This window comes from Diabrotica virgifera, chromosome 6, assembly GCF_917563875.1.
Source record: "Diabrotica virgifera virgifera chromosome 6, PGI_DIABVI_V3a".
In the NCBI taxonomy this organism is placed as follows: Eukaryota; Metazoa; Arthropoda; class Insecta; order Coleoptera; family Chrysomelidae; genus Diabrotica; species Diabrotica virgifera.
The window spans coordinates 43,157,406-43,176,427 of NC_065448.1; the positions used below are offsets into that span (position 1 = coordinate 43,157,406).

The window sequence follows — 19,022 nt, forward strand, 5'->3', positions numbered from 1 at the left end:
GATGCGATGGACGCGAGAACCGCTAAAAGCTAAAAGTAGTTTTGTTGTTTTGTTGATGTTGACGCATACGATCATCAAGCAGGGTTATGTTATTATCGGATATTTACAATTTTTGAGGAAATGCCGGGCATATTTTTGAGGAGTTCCGGGGTCTCGTACAGGAATCGCAACTCACCAACTAAAATTTATTTTTCTTAAGAAATTAATACATAAATATAAGCTTTAAGCTTTTAATAATACATGTAGTACCTAACATAACAGTGCTGTTAGTATTATATCGCCCATGGGATGCAATAGCGGCATAACTCAAAAATAATGTTTTGTTTTAAGGGTTGATTGCCGAAAGAGTTATTCAATAATGTGTGTATAATTTTGATTAAAGTTTTCTTTTAAGGGTTTTAAAAAAATGTTTTGAGTCATGCCACTATTGCAGCATGACCTTTTTTCATTAAATAAACTAACTAGGGATAATAAAAACTGTAGTAACAACAAAAATTATTACAAAATCCAAATTAAACTTTATTAAACAATAGGAAACTCTAGTGAAACCCGAAAAGTGCCACTAGAGAAAGCCACATATTTCTGCAACACTGACCCAACTCAAAATGTGCCACTGTTAATGACAAGAATGTGTCCTGATCCTATCGAGCGTTGAACGCAAACTGAGTAGTGTCTAGTGTCAGTAATGTAGCTAACATTTGGGACTAATCGCATAACACAATAGCGACGCTTCTGCCATCTTACGGCCTAATGTTGAATTATGAGTTGTGCCGATATTGATGTTGAAAATAATATGTATTTTAACATTTGCACCAATGCCTAGTCCAAAACACGTGTTTTTGAGTTGTGCCGCTATTGCAACTTTGTTGTATTGTATGCAGGTTGTATAATTAATACACGCCAGTAAAACAATATTCTTGCGGAAATGGGAATCTATATCAGAAAGGATAATGGTAGTTGAAATTAAATAATAGCAAACCAAGAGCTTAATCATCGTTTATGGACCGAACGAGGATGAAAAAGGAATACGAAAAGAATGTGTGTGGGTAGAATTTGAGGGGCATGTGTGTTGTAGGAGATCTTAATGGCAGAGTGGGAATAAGATATCACTAGTATACATCAGTTATAGGAAAACACGGATAATTAAAAAGAAATAACAATGGTAGAAGCTTTCTCGATTACTACCTGGTACATAACTTAATCGTTACCAATACCTTCTACTACTAGCACAAAGACATCACAAATATACAAGGGAAGAGCCTATCATAGTAGAGGAGAAAAGTCCATAATAGACTATATACTGACGGAAAATGAAAACATAACGAAAATAACTGATGTAAGAGTGAAACGTGGATTGGTGGACTCAACATAAATAGCGACCAAAGAGAAAATAAACATAACTAAAGTAAAAGAAAATAAAAGTGGCATAATCAAACAGTATAAAACGCCAAACTCCTACCGATTGAAAAATAAAATAATAACCAAGAAATATACTGAAGCAGTTAATGAAGAAATATAAATAAGACACTGGGACAAATAAAAGGATACATAGAGAAAATATTTATTCTATAAAGTTATGAACGGTCTCAAAGAAGTAACGCCGATAAAGAACGAAATGTTTACTATTTACAGAAAAAGAGACCATAATGAAGAGATAAAAAGAATATTTCCAGAAACTTTGACAGGTGAAAACAAAAACACTACAAATTCGCAAAAAATAAAAAAGAGATAATATGAAGAAATGACATTATAGAAAACAGTAGGTACATAATATAAGGAATCAGTAGATGCAATAAGAAAATTTAAAAAACGGTTGGAAACGGAGTGTCATCAAAATTTGTAAGAAAGAATCTGAACAAGTTGCTTTGTTTTCTTCTGTTATTTTGATTGAACTTTTCCATCTTCTATCATCATACTCTTAATGTATCTCTTCTAATTTTCATCATTTTGTACTATTTAAAGCCATCTTTCTTGTTTAAAACATTTTACATATTCCTCGTATATACAGTGAATGAAAATTTCTGAATCCGATTACAATGAGAATGTAGCACACGCCGATGAAAAACAGTAGTTTTTATTATTGTCTAAGTCGACTTACCAATCGAGTAGTATTTTCACAGTGAAAATGAACTTTCGTTTTAGAGAGTTCTCTCTTAATTCCGGTAATACTATGCATCGACATATTTTTATTGCGTTTCGTAAATCTGTTCGTATTTAATATAAAGTGCGTTTGATTTTGCCTACTACAAAAATGTAACAAAAAGACGTCAAGGATAAATAAGACGAGTACGAGAAAAGGTGACCTTATTGTCTTTTACAAGTTTTCTATATAAATCGCAAAATTAAACCGCTTGTCCATAGAATCCATAATAAGTAAAACAAGGATAAACAATAAGGCATATCTTTGATGCCTTGTTTACTATGAATTTTCACGTTTGTCATTTTCACTGACAGTGACATTAGCGCATTTGTTGTGTTTATTGGATCCTGCGTATGAAAAAAAAGTTGATTAATAGCAAGCTGAAAATTTGTTAATAGCTTAAGGGTGTCTGGTCGGACAAACTTTGATATATGGGAACACTGGAACAGGGGAAGTTTTAATTGTGGAACAGGTTAAAAATTTGAAACGGTCAGACCACGAAAACGGCACATGTATTTTGTCCGACAGAACAGACTTAAACTCTCCGAACAGAGATTAAACTCTCATGCAAAAATCAGACTGCTATTTATCACCAAATGGGCGTTTTAATTAGTGGAACATGTAGAATATGTCAAATGACAGGAATTATGACAGGTGATAAATAGCAGTCTGATTTTTGCATGAGACTTTAATCTCTGTTTGAAGAGTTTAAGTCTATTCTGTCGGACAAAATAAATTTGCCGTTTTCGTGGTCTGACCGTTCCAAATTTTCAACCTGTTCCACAATTAAAACTGCCCCTGTTCCAGTGTTACCATATATCAAAGTTTATCCGACTAGACACCCTTAAGCTATTAACAATTTTTTAGCTTGCTATTAATCAACTTTTTTTTCATACGCGGGATCCAGACCTATATGATTGGAATCTATAACGTATATTGTGTGTATATAAAATATAAACTTATATTGTGTTAAATACATTACATCTTTAAATATAAATGTACAATATAACTATACAGTGCTAGTCAAAAGTCCGTACCCCCCCCCTCGTATCTTTTTAACGGTTATACCTATAATCGTGAAATTTGGAGGGAGGAAATAAACGGACGTAGGCTTCTTAGCTAGTCATGACAGGTGACGTAATAGTGACAGATGACTTTACAGCGCCACTGTGACAGATAATTTTAAATGGGATCTTATGGCAAGTAATACCTCGTTTGAAAGATATTCAAAATACCTATTCAGCCATACTAATTTTTTTGGATATAAATTGATTTTGATTTTGGTAAATAAATGAAATAAATATAAAATTGTAGTTTCGCATTTAATTAATAAAAATTCAAATCTCCGCCTATGGTTTTTTTGTCAAAAAAGTTCACGTTTTTCAGTTCTCTAATAGTTTTTACGTCAACGTCAACCCTTTTGACAAGTAATCATAGGCAGAGGTTTGAATTTTTATTAATTAAATGCGAAACTACAATTTTATATTATTTCATTTATTCATCAAAATTAGCTTAAACTCAAACAAAATTAGTATTACTGAATAGGTATTTTCAATACCTTTCAAACGAGGTATCACTTGCCATAAGGTCTCATTTAAAATTATCTGTCATGGTGGCGCTGCAACGTCATCTGTCACTATTACGTCACCTGTCATGACTAGTTAAGACGCCTACATCCGTTTATTTCCTCCCTCTAAATTTCACTATTATAAGTATAACCGTTCAAAAGATACGAGGGGGGGTACGGACTTTTGACTAGCACTGTATAAAATACGTCCACCGATAATAACCGTTTTCTAATGATTACATTGTCAATGATATTACATTCGGATATCGACGTACGTTTCAATTAATGTTTTGATTTAACTTGTTTGCAAATGAATCATGACGTTTGTGCAAAGATATAATGGAACAACTATACCTATGTATAGGGCATTCCAACATGCTGTCAAAATTAAATCAATATGGCGGCTGGGAGGCAAACGTAAATGTTAATCAGTTCTTAATGTGTTTTAGATAATTTTAGTTGCGTTTCTTTGTAAATTTGTTTTCTACAGGGATTAATTTAACATTTTCACTGGAAGAATTGATTTAAAAAGATAATATGCCTCATTTCTTTTGTGTTTTGAAGTGCGGAATGCGAAGTATTCATCATAAAGTTCAGTTTTATCGGTTACCATCAGTGCTACATTTTAAGCAAAAAACAACTAAATAAATTATCATCTGAGAGACAAAAACAATGGTTAATTGCTATAAAACGTCCTATAAAAATGCTAAATAACTAACTATGCCATGTTACGTACGCTTGGAAAACTGTCTCCACCATAGGTTAATGAAACCCCTCGAAGGAAAGTGTACCTATATTATTTATTTTGCCAATCATTTGCTTGTACCTACTAGCAACATCTATTATCTACCAACAACTTTTGAAAATATTCACTCATGTTTATTTATTTACTGCAAAACTAAGTAAACTCATTCAAGTATATTCTTCTACAACTACACAAAATCTACAACAAAATGTTCCTAAAATACAACTAAAACACAGCTAACGTTAAAAAACTTGAGAAACAATGTGGTAAAAATATAAACAAATACAATGTTTGACAGTTTGAGTTTGACTCCCAGCGGTTTCATCATAAACGTCAAAAGTCTTGGAATGCCCTATTGAGTCGGCTTTTTTTTTAAGTTATTTACCACGGTTTTATATACCTATCATTTAATATATTTTTTCTACAACCGTGTTAAAAATTCAATTTTTAGCACTCCATACGTGCGTTAAAAATGCTACTTTAAGGCACTAGTGCTTTAAAATATTTTTAAGGCACTGCAGTTCGTATTGACCGTATAGGCAATTTTGATGTAATGTCAAAAAAATATAAAAATGAAATGTCAGTCAAGTTCAAGTAAAAGTTTTTGTAGATATTGTCCTGTAATTACGTTTGTAGAAAAAATATTGTATGATATGCGTGTTAAAAAGTACATTTTTAAGGCACTCATGTGAATTGCAGGACTCGCTATCGCTCATTCTGCAAACTTTCACATGCGTGCCTTAAACGTGTTAGGTCTGGATCCCGCGTATGAAAAAAAAGTTGATTAATGGCAAGCTGAAAATTTGTTAATAGCTTAAGGGTATCTAGTCGGATAAACTTTTATATATGGGAACACCGGAACAGGGGCAGTTTTAATTGTGGAACAGGTTAAACATTTGGAACGGTCACACCACGAAAACGGCACATTTATTTTGTCCGACAAAACAGACTTAAACTCTCCGAACAGAGATTAAACTCTCATGCAAAAATCAGACTGCTATTTATCACCTGTCATAATTCCTGTCATTTGACATATTCTGCATGTTCCACTCATTAAAACGCCCATTTGGTGATAAATAGCAGTCTGATTTTTGCATGAGAGTTTAATCTCTGTTCGAAGATTTAAGTCTGTTCTGTCGGACAAAATAAATGTGCCGTTTTCGTGGTGTGACCGTTCCAAATTTTTAACCTGTTCCACAATTAAAACTGCCCCTGTTCCAGTGTTCCCATATATCAAAGTTTATCCGACCAGACACCCTTAAGCTATTAACAAATTTTCAGCTTGCTATTAATCAACTTTGTTTTCATACGCAGGATCCAGACCTATGTACTTTTAACACTTATATCATAAATAACTATTAAAAATTTACCGCTAATATTGTAAGCAGTGCTTAGATCATTTATTGTATTGCGTATTCACAAAATAAATCCTATAAAAGAATTATCTCTCGTACGGAAGCGATTAGAAAATCGAAAGTATGATTCGGTATATTCCAGCAAGCGATGTCCATGACTTCAATATTGTTGATATAATCTTGTTCCCGGAAGTATAAAGAAATTTATTATTTAAAGAGGAATATTTTTAAACAATAAAGAAACAGATAATGGTGGTCGACGCCATGAAATCATTTTCAACGGCGTGTTTTCAAAAGGGGTATCACATAGTACTAAACATTGTAAATATCTAAATTTCGAATGTAATAAGTGCTTCAAAGCACAAATTGCTCACTAATATTCTTGAAAATATTGAAAAGTGTTTGAGATGTAAAACGAAATATTGTTAAGACTGCTTAGAAGCCATCAAATCTATAATGAAGTGAAAAACAAGTCGTTATAAAAATCTGGATCTATAATAATTACAAATGTACCTACTTAATTTTTTGCTACGTATTTTCTATGCTTTGATTTAAAGTAGGTACAGAGTGCTATCCATAATTATCATTTTGTCTTAACAACTCTGTGGGTGTGGATTGTAGTATAATAAAAAAAAAGAGTGTGTGTGTGTGTACTTTGTACGCACGTAAGAAGTTATACTTCTGTTATATGATTTCAACGAAATTAATATACTTTAAACAGTTTATTTATATTATATTTAAATATTAAACTAATTTTAATACTTACTACTTTTCAAAAATTTTTATTAAAACAGTACCAAAAATTAAAAAAATAAAAGAATAAAACACACACATACACATTGAAAAATGCCACAAATGATTTCTGAACAATAATTGTCGGAAAAATTTTTAACTAAATACGTATTTTCTGAAAAAAATTTATATGATAAATATACTTAAAATCATAAAATGATTGAAATTCTTTCATCTTACACTTTTACCCACGGAGACACATGCATGACCTATGTGGGAAGATCGACTAACTAAACGGTTTAAACTTTTAAACTTTAAACCAAATAATTTTGGATTTTTGTAGAATTGAAATAATAAAATACAACAAAACATAGAGTAAAAAAACAATATATTAGGTGAATATTGATAGAAATTTTGATGGTAATCAAATTATGTAAATCAAAGCATTACATACTATTTTGGTAGGTACATTTTAAATTTTCCAAATAGGCAGGTATCTATGTAATTTTTTATTAGGATACTGAAACATTTACAATTATTACGTACCTGTCGCTTTTAAAAACTATTTAAAAAGTCACTACAATTATAAACTTGCTTTTTTCTCTGCCATGTCAAAAATAAAAACTAATATACACAACATTTGTTTATCCATAATCTCCATATTGAACAATTATTGACAGATAATTTTAACACCCAATCAGATCCGGTATAAACGTTTGAGCGACTAATACCATACTGTCGGTGTGCGCATGCGCCAAGGGAAATAAAAATTCACCCTCGTGCCTAAAGAAGTATAACTTCAAAAATTCTGTCCAGTCTTTCCTACCCATCGGTTTCCTCCTCCAAGCGCATATTCATGTTTTTCATGTCTTCGTCGATCAATTTTGTTCTCGATCTTCCATCTTTCCTCTGTCCAATGGGTCTATCAAGAAGCATATCCTACGAACCTCTTCTTCTTGTTCTTGAGAACCGTGCCCAAATTTTAGCCGTGTGTAGTTGCCATAACAATTTGCCAATACTGTCCTCGATCTTGCGCGACATGTAACAATTATTTTCTGATAAGCCGACGATAAGATTGACGTTGAAGGTTTCGGACCCACGAATATTTCTTCCTACCACTTCTTATGTTTCTCTCGATCTTTCCGTTGAGAATTAACTGCAGTAATCAGTATCTACCACCTTGTTTTGATATGTTTTACGATATCTTGTTCCTGGTACATTTTGTAGCAAGTATTTGAGCCGATTGTTAGGACTAAGGATATCTAAGTGTTGAAAAAAAAATATGAAAAAAGACTCTTGCCTTGTTACTTTCCCACTTGCTAAGAAATGTTACGTTGTAACGTTAAAAACTTCACATCTTTGTTATTTTATTTTTAAATAATTATTCTATTCTATTTTCTTTCATATTTCATTAATAATCTTCTTCTATTTGTTTTACCTGGTTTCTTCGTTAAAAACTCGTTGGCGCCCTCTTTTATTATCCTCTTTTATTATCTTCTATTTACTATATCTCTTTTCATCTAACATCTAAATCATCAACTGAACATACTGAACGTACCCCGTATATCCTTACTCTCTAGATATCTGTCTTTCAATATGGAACATGCCTGCTACTTCATACGTACTTGGTCGTCATTTCAAATGTCGTTTTCCATGACAGTGGCACTTCATCCCTACCCGCTGGCACAAACTGAAAATAGAAGGGAAGAATTAATTTAAAATACAAGTGCTAAAAATACAAGTGCTAAAAGATGAAAAAATCTGTTGCTTCGTGAAATATCTTGCAAAATGAAAAAGTCAAAAATATTATTTTGCGTCGTGGAGTAGGTAGGTAATTACAAATATAAAAAATATTAGTAGGAAGATTCTTATTTAACCAAAGTAGTCTACTTAATACAACATATTTTTTTAGTTCTCTACTGCTAGTCAAAAAGCATTTATAAGTTAATGACTTTATAAGTTAAACGCCTTTTTGCCCCCAAATTCGACGCCTCTGGTAAGTCTCTTGACCTCCATAGCTGCCAGTCAAAAAAGTTTAGGCCTTATTAGAGTAAATACACGTTTAAGTAGGAAATGTCATTTCACATCATTAAATCTCTGAGATACTCAGTTCGGTAACAATAATAGAGGCCGTCTTCACCTTCCTACGTAGAAAGGTGAACTTATCGAGAGGTAGAAAACAAATTTCCTCTATCCTCTCTAAAACATAATGAATGTCTAATCAACCATAAAGATATTAATATACTAATTAAATTAAGGAAAAAACAGTTCATGCCGAAAAATTAGAGAAATTAAAATACCGAGAACTGCACTATAGGCCTGGAACCCGCGTACCAAAAAAAGTTAATAGCAAGCTGAAAATTTGTTAATAGCTTAACGGTGTCTAGTCGGACAAACTTTGATGTATGGGAACACTGGAACAGGTTAAGTTTTAATTATGGAACGTGATTTTAATAATTGTGGAACGTGTCATCCTGACAAGTTTATGATTGTGAAAACTAGCAGGTTGTTTTTAAGTTTATTCAATAGCAAACTTTATACAGTAATGAGCGCGCTAATAATCGGCAAAATAGCTCAAAAGATGGAAAACATAATACATTGCGAAACAAAAAGAGATGAAACTAGTGGAGGTGGAAATTATCGTTATAAACGTATTAAATTAACATTACAATACATAGTTTCCCACCTTTAGACGTCTGTGACAGGAGTATTTTATAAAATTCTACTGTCACAGTGACGGTTGTCATACTCCTCTGATACGTCTAAAGGTGGGAAACTATGTAATGTAATGTTAATTAATACGTTTATAACGATAATTTCCACCTCCACTAGTTTCATCTCTTTTTGTTTCGCAATGTATTATGTTTTCCATCTTTTGAGCTATTTTGCCGGTTATTAGCACGCTTATCACTGTATAATAATAGGGCTTTTCATTCACAGTCATTTGTTTCGAGCTTCTGTCATATGTCGTATAATCCGTGTTTATTAAAGTTGTACACGGATTATACGACATTTGACAGAAGCTCGAAACAAATGACAATCGATGAAAAGCCCTACATATGAAAAATTGTTTGTACGATAAATATGTTGGACATTTTAATAATAAGTCAGACACTTAGAACATGGCAAATGACAGGATTTATGTTGGTGGTAATGGTAAATAGCAGTCTGATTTTTTCATGAGAGTTTAATGAAAAGGTAACAAATCAATTGAAAGTTCTGTCCGACAAAATACATGGGACGATTTCGTAGTCAGACGTTCAAAATTTTTAACCTGTTCCACAATTAAAACTTCCCCTGTTCCAGTGTTCCCATACATCAAAGTTTGTCCGATTAGACACCGTTAAGCTATTAACAAATTTTCAGCTTGCTATTAATAAACTTTTTTTTGGTACGCGGGATCCAGGCCTACTAGAACCTGTGGCGTATTTTGACCCTGAACTTGGTAAAATATAATTAAATTTAGCCTTATTCTCGATGCAAATTTTGTTTTGGGCATGGTGATTGTCATTTTCGAAGCAGGGATGCAGAATTAATTTGCTGACATTATCACTTAAGAACGCCAAAAGTTACCTGCCTGAAAAACTTTTCAATGTCAATGGTCCATTCAACCCGTTTAGCTCACCTCAAAACAAATAAAAGTTTGCTAACTTTTTAAGTCAATCTTATATTGAATATTACTTTACCGTAAACAAAAAATAAGAAAATCGCGAAAAAATACACGCTTAAAATTGTATAAGGTTGGCCCGCTTGTTTTTGCATTTTTGTATGATATTCGTCACGAATTATTTTTTTTTGTATACGCTACAAAACGCTAAGATCACAATAGAATACGTCAAACAAAGATAGTAATTAGCAAATAAAAAAAACCAAAAGTGAAGAAAATAGTTAGAAAAAGGAGTAGGTAAGTATTCATAGGTCTGGATCCCGCGTATGACAAAAAAGTTGATTAATAGCAAGCTGAAAATTTGTTAATAGCTAAGGGTGTCTAGTCGGATAAACTTTGATATATGGGAATACTGGAACAGGGGAAGTTTTAATTATGGAACAGGTTAAAAATTTGGAACGGTCCGACCACGAAAACGGCACATTTATTTTGTCCGACAGAACAAACTTAAACTCTCCGAACAGAGATTAAACTCTCATGCAAAAAATCAGACTGCTATTTATCACCTGTCATAATTCCTGTCATTTGACATATTCTACATGTTCCACTCATTAAAACGCCCATTTGGTGATAAATAGCAGTCTGATTTTTGCATGAGAGTTTAATCTCTGTTCGGAGAGTTTAAGTCTGTTCTGTCGGACAAAATACATGTGCCGTTTTCGTGGTCTGACCGTTCCAAATTTTTAGCCTGTTCCACAATTAAAACTTCCCCTGTTCCAGTATTCCCATATATCAAAGTTTGTCCGATTAGACACCCTTAAGCTATTAACAAATTTTCAGCTTGCTATTAATCAACTATTTTTTCATACGCGGGATCCAGACCTATCAGGTACATAATAATTCAACAATAAGTAAGAGATGGATAAGTAAATAAGAAAAACACAACAAAATTCTCTTGCTCTTTCTTTTTATTAACTTCACCTTATAGCATCAAATGTCTATTTTCTAGTCAAGTTTGCCTTGCTTTTTCGTTTCGGTCAAAACTCGAAACTCTAAATTTGCCTTATCGGACTCCTTTTTTAGTTCATTCTCTTCTTGTATCAAATTATCCTTCTTCTTGTATCAAATTACATAGAATTGGAGAGATATAGCTTCAAAGCATCGTTGTCAAAGAAAAACACAAAAGAAAATAGAAGATTTCTTAAAAGAAAACACTCTAATCATGTTCATTTTCCTTAATTTTATCGCTTTGTTTAAATTTACTTTTTATTGGCGAAATTAATTATTGAAACTATCAGACATTTCGGTTAAACGATGTTTCGGTTAAAACGGTTTCGGTTAACGGAGGTCTTCCTGTATGCCATACCAGAATTATCCGACGCTGGTGATCACCATTGCAAAGGCTTCTCGATCTTCTGCCACATTGCAACACACAAGCAACTTGTTTTCTTCCTAAACTTCTACGGCCCTCTATTTTGCCTTTAAGGATCAGTTGTAGTATCTATATCGATTTCCCCTCACAATATATCCCAGATAAGACATTTCCTGGTATTTAACATTCTTTAGCAGTTCTCTATCTTTGTTGACCCACCTTAGTACTTCCTTATTAGTTTCTCTTGCTGTCCAAGGTATATTCAGCATCCATCTATGAATCCACATTTCCAATGCTTCAATTCTGTTCATACTTGATACTTATAGTGTCCACACTTCTGCACCATACAAAAGTACAGGCCAAACATAGCACTTAACCATTCTTAGTCTTAGTTTTAAGCTGAGATGATTATTGCAAAGAAATGACTTCATTTTTTAGTCATTGCTATTCTTCGTTTTATTTCTAAGTCTGGATCTAGCAGAATCTAGCTGATCCATTATGATAGTTCCCAAATATGCGATTTCGTGAACTTTTTTCAACTTGGACTCGATGTAATTGAAGCTCTACATCTGGATAAATATGGGTTTACGGCTTAAGACTAATTAAAGAGCCTAACATACCTAAAAACAAAACTATGGGCTTACCATCTAAACGAATCATTAAAGAGGGGACACAATAAGTTTCCACAAAAAATAAACTCGTACAACAATAATTATCTAATGTTATCGATAAGCTTGGTTTTTTTTACAGAGGAAAAATAGATCAGGTTTCTACATTCTTGTTTTTGTGTAATTATCACAAGATTTGATTTATAACCATATTTAAAATTGCTTATATCATTTATTTCGAATTAACACAGAAACATCGATTTGGTTTAATTGTCAATGGCTTTTTCGAACTCCATTACCAGTTCTTTCTCTTAAAGAGCCAAAGATAACTAAAAAAAACGGACATCTTGGATATTAAAGCACCCTAATATGTCTGTGTAGATTTTGGCGTTCGATCCGACCATCACTTGTGACATCGTTGCCGTATCCTCTATTTTTTCATATTACACGTTTCAATTTTTGTGATATTATACACGAGCGTGACACCCTCAAAAAAGCGCTTAGTTTTCGAGATACTGACCACAGAGGGATGAATGGCTAATTTTATTCATACTTTATATTTTCGAGGGTGCTGAAAACGCAAATGAAGTTTATTTTGAATTTTATGTGGGGGAACATTGTCAAAATCGCAATTTTAACCTAAAAATAAAAAAAAAAGAAATCACGTTTTTTTGCGTTTACCTCGCTACAACTCTGTTCCATTTTAATATTTTTTTCTGAAATTTTTACATTATATAGCTGTAACATTTTTGAAGACAAAGGTATCTGCCTCAAGTTTTTATTCTTATCATGATAAAGGTTATGAATTTTTCAAAGAAAAAGGTGCGGATTTGTGCATTGCAAAGTTTAATCGCAAAAGTTGTGTGACGAAGTTTAAAATTCAGCTTCTCAATCACGTTTATTTTAAAGTAAAGAGTACAAAGAAGTTTTCTGGTAAGTTTTAGATCAAAATGTTTTATAGAAAAAAAAATAGTGCAACTTTTAATGTCAACATTAGAAATCCCCAATATAACGCTTATTTTTTGAGGGACAGAAAATCTAGGTCTAATTTCTCACATTTAGTACTATCCTTGGATTATAAGCTTTCATTTGACACCTCATTTGTCATTTTACCTAGTATAATGACGGAGAAGTAAACATTATTCTATTATTCTTGTAGATACATTTAACATTGATTGAAATTATGAAAGAAATATATAGAAAACAGCATGGCAACACTGTGACCCACAAACATAAAAATTCAGCCACATTCAGCTGTGCGTTACATAGGGTGCTTTAATATCCAAGATGTCCAAAAAAACTATGGGTTTACAATCTACACGAATAATGAAAGAGGGGATAAAATAAGTTTCCACAAAAAAGTAACTGGTCGTACAACAATAATTATATACTTAAAACCAACTTACAATCAAGTGTTATCGATAATTTTGTTTTTTTACAAAGGAAAACTAGATCATGTTTCCACAGACTTGTTTTTGTGTAATTATCACCAGATTTGATTGCATGAAAAATTAAAACGATATTTAAAATTGCTAATGTCATTTATTTCATATTAACCGTCGATTTGGTCTAATTGTCAAAGTTATTAATATCTATTCCATCTAATATCTATTCCCAAAGTTATTAATATCTAATAGAGGAACAATTCCAAAATGTGTTTTTCCCGTTTAGCACTATAGGAATGTCATGTCATTAGACAATTTGGCTAGAAGTACCTAAATCACCTTCGTAAGATAGGAAAGTTATTGATTAGTTTAGTTACGACCTGAGGGTGTTTTTGTAAGTGATAGCGAGAAGAAGACTAATTATGTTTTTATAGCATTTGACTCTAGGAAATAATGCGATCGTTTGGTAGTTGACGATAGGTGTGTTGAAACTAGATGAAAACATTGAGTTTGTTGTTTGGCAAGAATGAGTTTGGAAAGTTATAAATAGGAGATTAAATGTACTGTATTTCAGGAATCAGTTCTGTCTCTATCTTAGTGTTCATTGGTATTTTATGAAATTTTCAAGCACGGATGAAACTGAAATAAAGGGCAGAGTAGAACAAGCCAGAAATGCTTTTTGAGGCTTCGTTTTCTGGCTGATCGCAAGTTAGATTTCAACCTAAGAGACAAGATGCTAAAGTGTTACGTTTGGGCTATTCTCTTATACGGAATGGAAGCATGGATGTTAAAGGCTATCTCTGTTAACAAACTTGAAGTTTTTGAATTGTGGTGCCTGCTCTGAATCCGATTCTGACAGAGTCAGAAATGTGGAAGAATTAAGAAGAGCGGGTTTTCAGGATAGGGAACTCTTGAATTATGTAAAAAGTAAGAAGATTGCATATTTAGGGCACATATTACGAGGAGAACGATACACTTTTCAGCAACTGTTACTTTAAGGAAAGATAGAGGGTAAGAGAGGTCTAGGGCGTAAAAAGATGTCATTGCTGCGTAATTCGCCAACGGACAGGAATCCATAGTTATGAAATGCTTCGCAATGCTGCTAAAACCAGAATAATTTAATCCTGACTATCTAACACCTCACCTGACAAGACAATGTACGATGAACGCCTACGCACAACTGCACGGCACATTAAGAAGAAGAAGCAAGGATAATGTACAAGAGTAGTTTAAAGAAAATCTGTTAAAATCTGCTAAAGAGCAGAACAGATTCTACATATTTATATAGAAGAACGATATATCTAACTTATCCCGAGTTATTTTATTGTCACTTTATAGATGCCGTGTACAGGTAAATATGTCTTGGTTTTTCCAAAATATATCTAATCTTATATTGACCAAATAATCATATAAAACAAGCACTTGGACTTCGTAAGTCCTAGGTTTTCACCCAACATAACCAGAAATAAAACGGAAAGTCGATAATAATAATATAATAATAATAATAGAGTTTATTTGTAGGAAATAATAACATTATAAATAAACCCAGTTTCTCACTGAAGTTGTTTGTCACATGGACTACAACTTGTGCGTGGTAGGCGTGAGGGTTAAATTTTGATTGTATTAAACTACATTAATTTAGCTTAAAGTTTACAAAAAGGAATCAAATATTTTCGCTCATCTGTCTTCAAATTTGAGCTCCTCTTCTTACTAATTCATTTACTGTTAAATTTTGTTTATGGGATCTACGAAACTCTCATAAAATTATCATGACTTTTTGAAGGTGTTTTATCCATTTTTACTATAATTTTTACAATTTAAACATTTATAAGAGACATTTGAATAAATCATTTTGACATTTTTTGTAATAGTATAAATAAACTTAATAAACTCTTCGTCTAACTTTGTGTCCATTGATATACGATTTCACTACTTTTGAGTTATTTTTGCCAAACCTTTCAGTCATAACTTTTTAACCGGAACTGATACAAAAACCGGAAGTACATATTTGTTCTCCTAAGACGCGTCGAATAATATATCGCTTGTACTACTTCAGCGACTTAAAAACAGTACTTCTGTTTGCAACTCTGGAACCAAAGTCCGAGGTAAAATTTCTAATCTTTAATACCATATTTGGGTTATAAGCTCTCATTCGACACCTCACTTGCCATTTTATCTCTTCCAATAACGAATTAGTTAACGGACAGACAGACATGAATAATTCAATGTTTTCACCAGTTTTTATAACATTATATTCTATTTTATAACATTATTTGGACAATAGGACAAACAACAAAACATAATATACAAAACAGTTACTTACACAGTTACTTTTTGATTCTAAGAAAGATTTAAACGTATATTTTAAATGACATTGATATGGTATCCCTCCCATAATTAGAAATTACTGAGAAGTATAGATCTTAAAGAGTTATTCACAGCAAATTTTACTACTTTACAAGTGAATGAATGAAAGAATCAATAAACTACATATTTATATTTCTTTCCTTTTGTATAAGTTATTTCAAAAGTTATTATTGATAGCAGTTTATATTTTCGTTTGTATTATTTAATCAGTTGAAAATTAGTAAAGCTGTCCAATCTTCACTGAAAATTAAAAAAAAAACACCATTTGATTCTGGGAATATTTTTTATAACTATAATGATTAAGATATATCAAGACCTACCTTATTTAAAATCTTTAGAGTGCCATCCATTATCCCTTCTATTACGTCGATTCGGAACATTTTAATATTCGTGAGAATAAGACTATCTCTTCATCTGATTAAATATTTTCACCCTATTAAACGGGCCCCCGCATGGGGCATTCCGATCACAAGAAGCCTATAATTTGGTAAAATCCCAAGACAAATCACTCTATCTCTCTACTACCTGTTTACAACACCCTCTCCTTTAACATAATTGATTTCCGGATATGTTCCGTCTTTTTCTAACAAACTAGATCGTCTCCGGTCAATCAGGAGTGGACTGAGAATTTTTAATTGACACTTCTCTACCAATTTTGGAAAAAAGCTTTTTTTCTAAATAATTTTTCCATAAATTTTTCAATATAAAACTGGTGTATCTAATATTTTTTCTTCTTTTTACCACTTTTCATATACTTCACCTGTTCTTTGTCTGTCTCTTTGTCACTTTGTCCGGGAAAAATCTTGTAATCGATTTTAAACATACTTCCCGACTAGCTAGAGATCTGAAATTTTCAGAATAGCTCAGAACTCGATGACAATGCAATATTCGACAGCTTTTACATGGATGCATTGAGTTTTATTTGGAATTTTAAGCCATTTTAAATTTTATATGGTAAAATTAGTTCTCACTTTTCTCAAAAGATGGCGCTACTAGTTTTCTCAATAGATGGCGTTACTTTCTATGTCATATAAAATGTTTTATTCATTTGGAACCCTACTCATTATTTAAAAGTGCCTCGCTACTTTGTTTATATGTACAACAAATTTTCAAAAATAACTATTTTATTAAAATTAAAAATTTATAATTTTATATTGTGTCCTATAAATAATAAAAGCGTGATATTATAAAAAGTTCTTTTCTATAAAAGTGTAATTTTTAATATACCCACAAACATATCAACTTTTGGCAACTTGAAATATTCGTAATTAGATAACATTTCGAGCAAACAAACGTATTTTGTAAACAATGTGGACGCAGACGATAGACAATTCTCTATTTAGAGCAAAAAATGCTTTTATCTTCTCTGAAAGGTAGAAGGCAACCGTCAATACGTATTTCTGGCTATCAGATCATCAGTACAGTACAAAGTACAAGTACAGTACCAAGGAAAGATAGAGGCAAAGCGCGGCCCAGTGAGCTCCACGACACTATTTAGGTCAGCTGTGCACAAAATAAAGATCATCCGACTGATCTGGGAGATCAAGGTACTTAAAAAAGAAGAAGTACAGTACAGCCAAGTTAGAATAAGAAAAAATTAACTTAAAAGGATCACTATAAGAGCAACGCACCTATTTTGAGGCTTCAAAAACACACATCTAAACACTATCAAAATTAACACATCCACGAACGAAGCTTCAGCCTCCTCGAAGAAACCTCCAACAGCCCTACCTGAGGAAAAGAACGCCAAAATATTAAGAACATTTATAATGAAAATAAAATATTAATTAATTCGAGTAAAAAAAGTTGTTTATTAGAATAAAATAGTTAGATGCTAGGACATCCTTGCCATTTCGTTCGTTGCAATCCGTTACTGCACGCCGGGGTTTGTCTTGGTTGGGTCAGAGAGAGCATATATATGCCTCCTGATGAGAGACTAATAAGTTTCGAAACCGGTAGAGGTGCTTGCCGCACTCTCTTGAACTAGAATATAATGCGGTTGTAGTTTCGTGTTGCAACGAAATTGAAAATGGTTATTCATTTTTGAATAAAATAGTTAATTATTTAGAATACATTTAATATATTTTTAATAAACATGAATATTACAAGTGCCAGGAAAAATAGAACACTAAGTAGACAATCCCGTGAAATTATACACACAATGTTTTAAAGTTTACGTAGGATGAAGCAGAAGGAAATTTTACTGTGGAACAGGTATCAAATAAAAAACCGAAAAACTTTTGTAACCCGATTGACCTGACAACGTCGCATAGCGTTTGACCTTGGTGGTTTCAGATGTTTTTGTCGACTTATACGTATTTACGTTTGCCGTCCACTTTTTATGCCTTTTTCCTTTTTTTATTCTCTTTGCGAGCTATGCCATTACTCTTGGTCTTGTTTTGTGTTTATTTATATTACATATTGTTGCCAATATGCCAATCGCAAGATATGGTGGAATTTCAAAAGAATTTAATAATGAAAAAAGAGAACGAACCAATCGCCAAAATTAAAAACAAATGAAAGGATTTTGCACATCAACTGTCACAAAAGACCAAAACATACAAATAATTATCGATATTTTTAACGCTATAAACGATACAAAATTTCTCTTTTCAAAATGCTAATTCAATAACTACATAAAAAAATCATACCCGTTCTAATCGGCTTAATTCCAGTCCCTCCCTGTTTTTCAAACAGCCTGTTGATATCTACCTGTGCATGTGTTCACATAAACCCTATACACAATAAATATCTCACCGCCTTCATTTGACCTACTTTTTCAGAGAACATAAAGGGTCTACCTCTCTACATCTAAACAGCCCTTCCGCCTTTTGTCATCCTTCACTTTATTTAATTTGCGCACCTTTGTCCTATCCCTTTTTTCCCGTAAATAAAAAATTTAAGAATTTTGTTTTCCGGGAAACGTTTGTACGAATCAAACGATTGATTTAACATAAACGAATTGCTTAAAAGGGACATATAACAGATATTTTATTAGAATATTTGTTAGAATACAGAGACAAAGACATCAAGAGAACGGTAGAATAAATACTCTTGAGTGATGTCAATGAAAAACAATGGGACATAGAATTGAAATCTGTAATCTAACTTCTGATAACCTACAATATAGAATTCGTTTATTTT

General features: G+C 32.4%; 1 protein-coding gene across 2 annotated transcripts in view; it reads left to right on the plus strand.

Annotated features, from left to right (window-relative positions):
- The window catches only part of LOC114324522 (ecdysone-induced protein 74EF), an 843,335-nt gene that overhangs the window by 817,389 nt on the left and 6,924 nt on the right, over positions 1 to 19,022 (plus strand). The gene's annotated exons all lie outside the window — the stretch shown is intronic.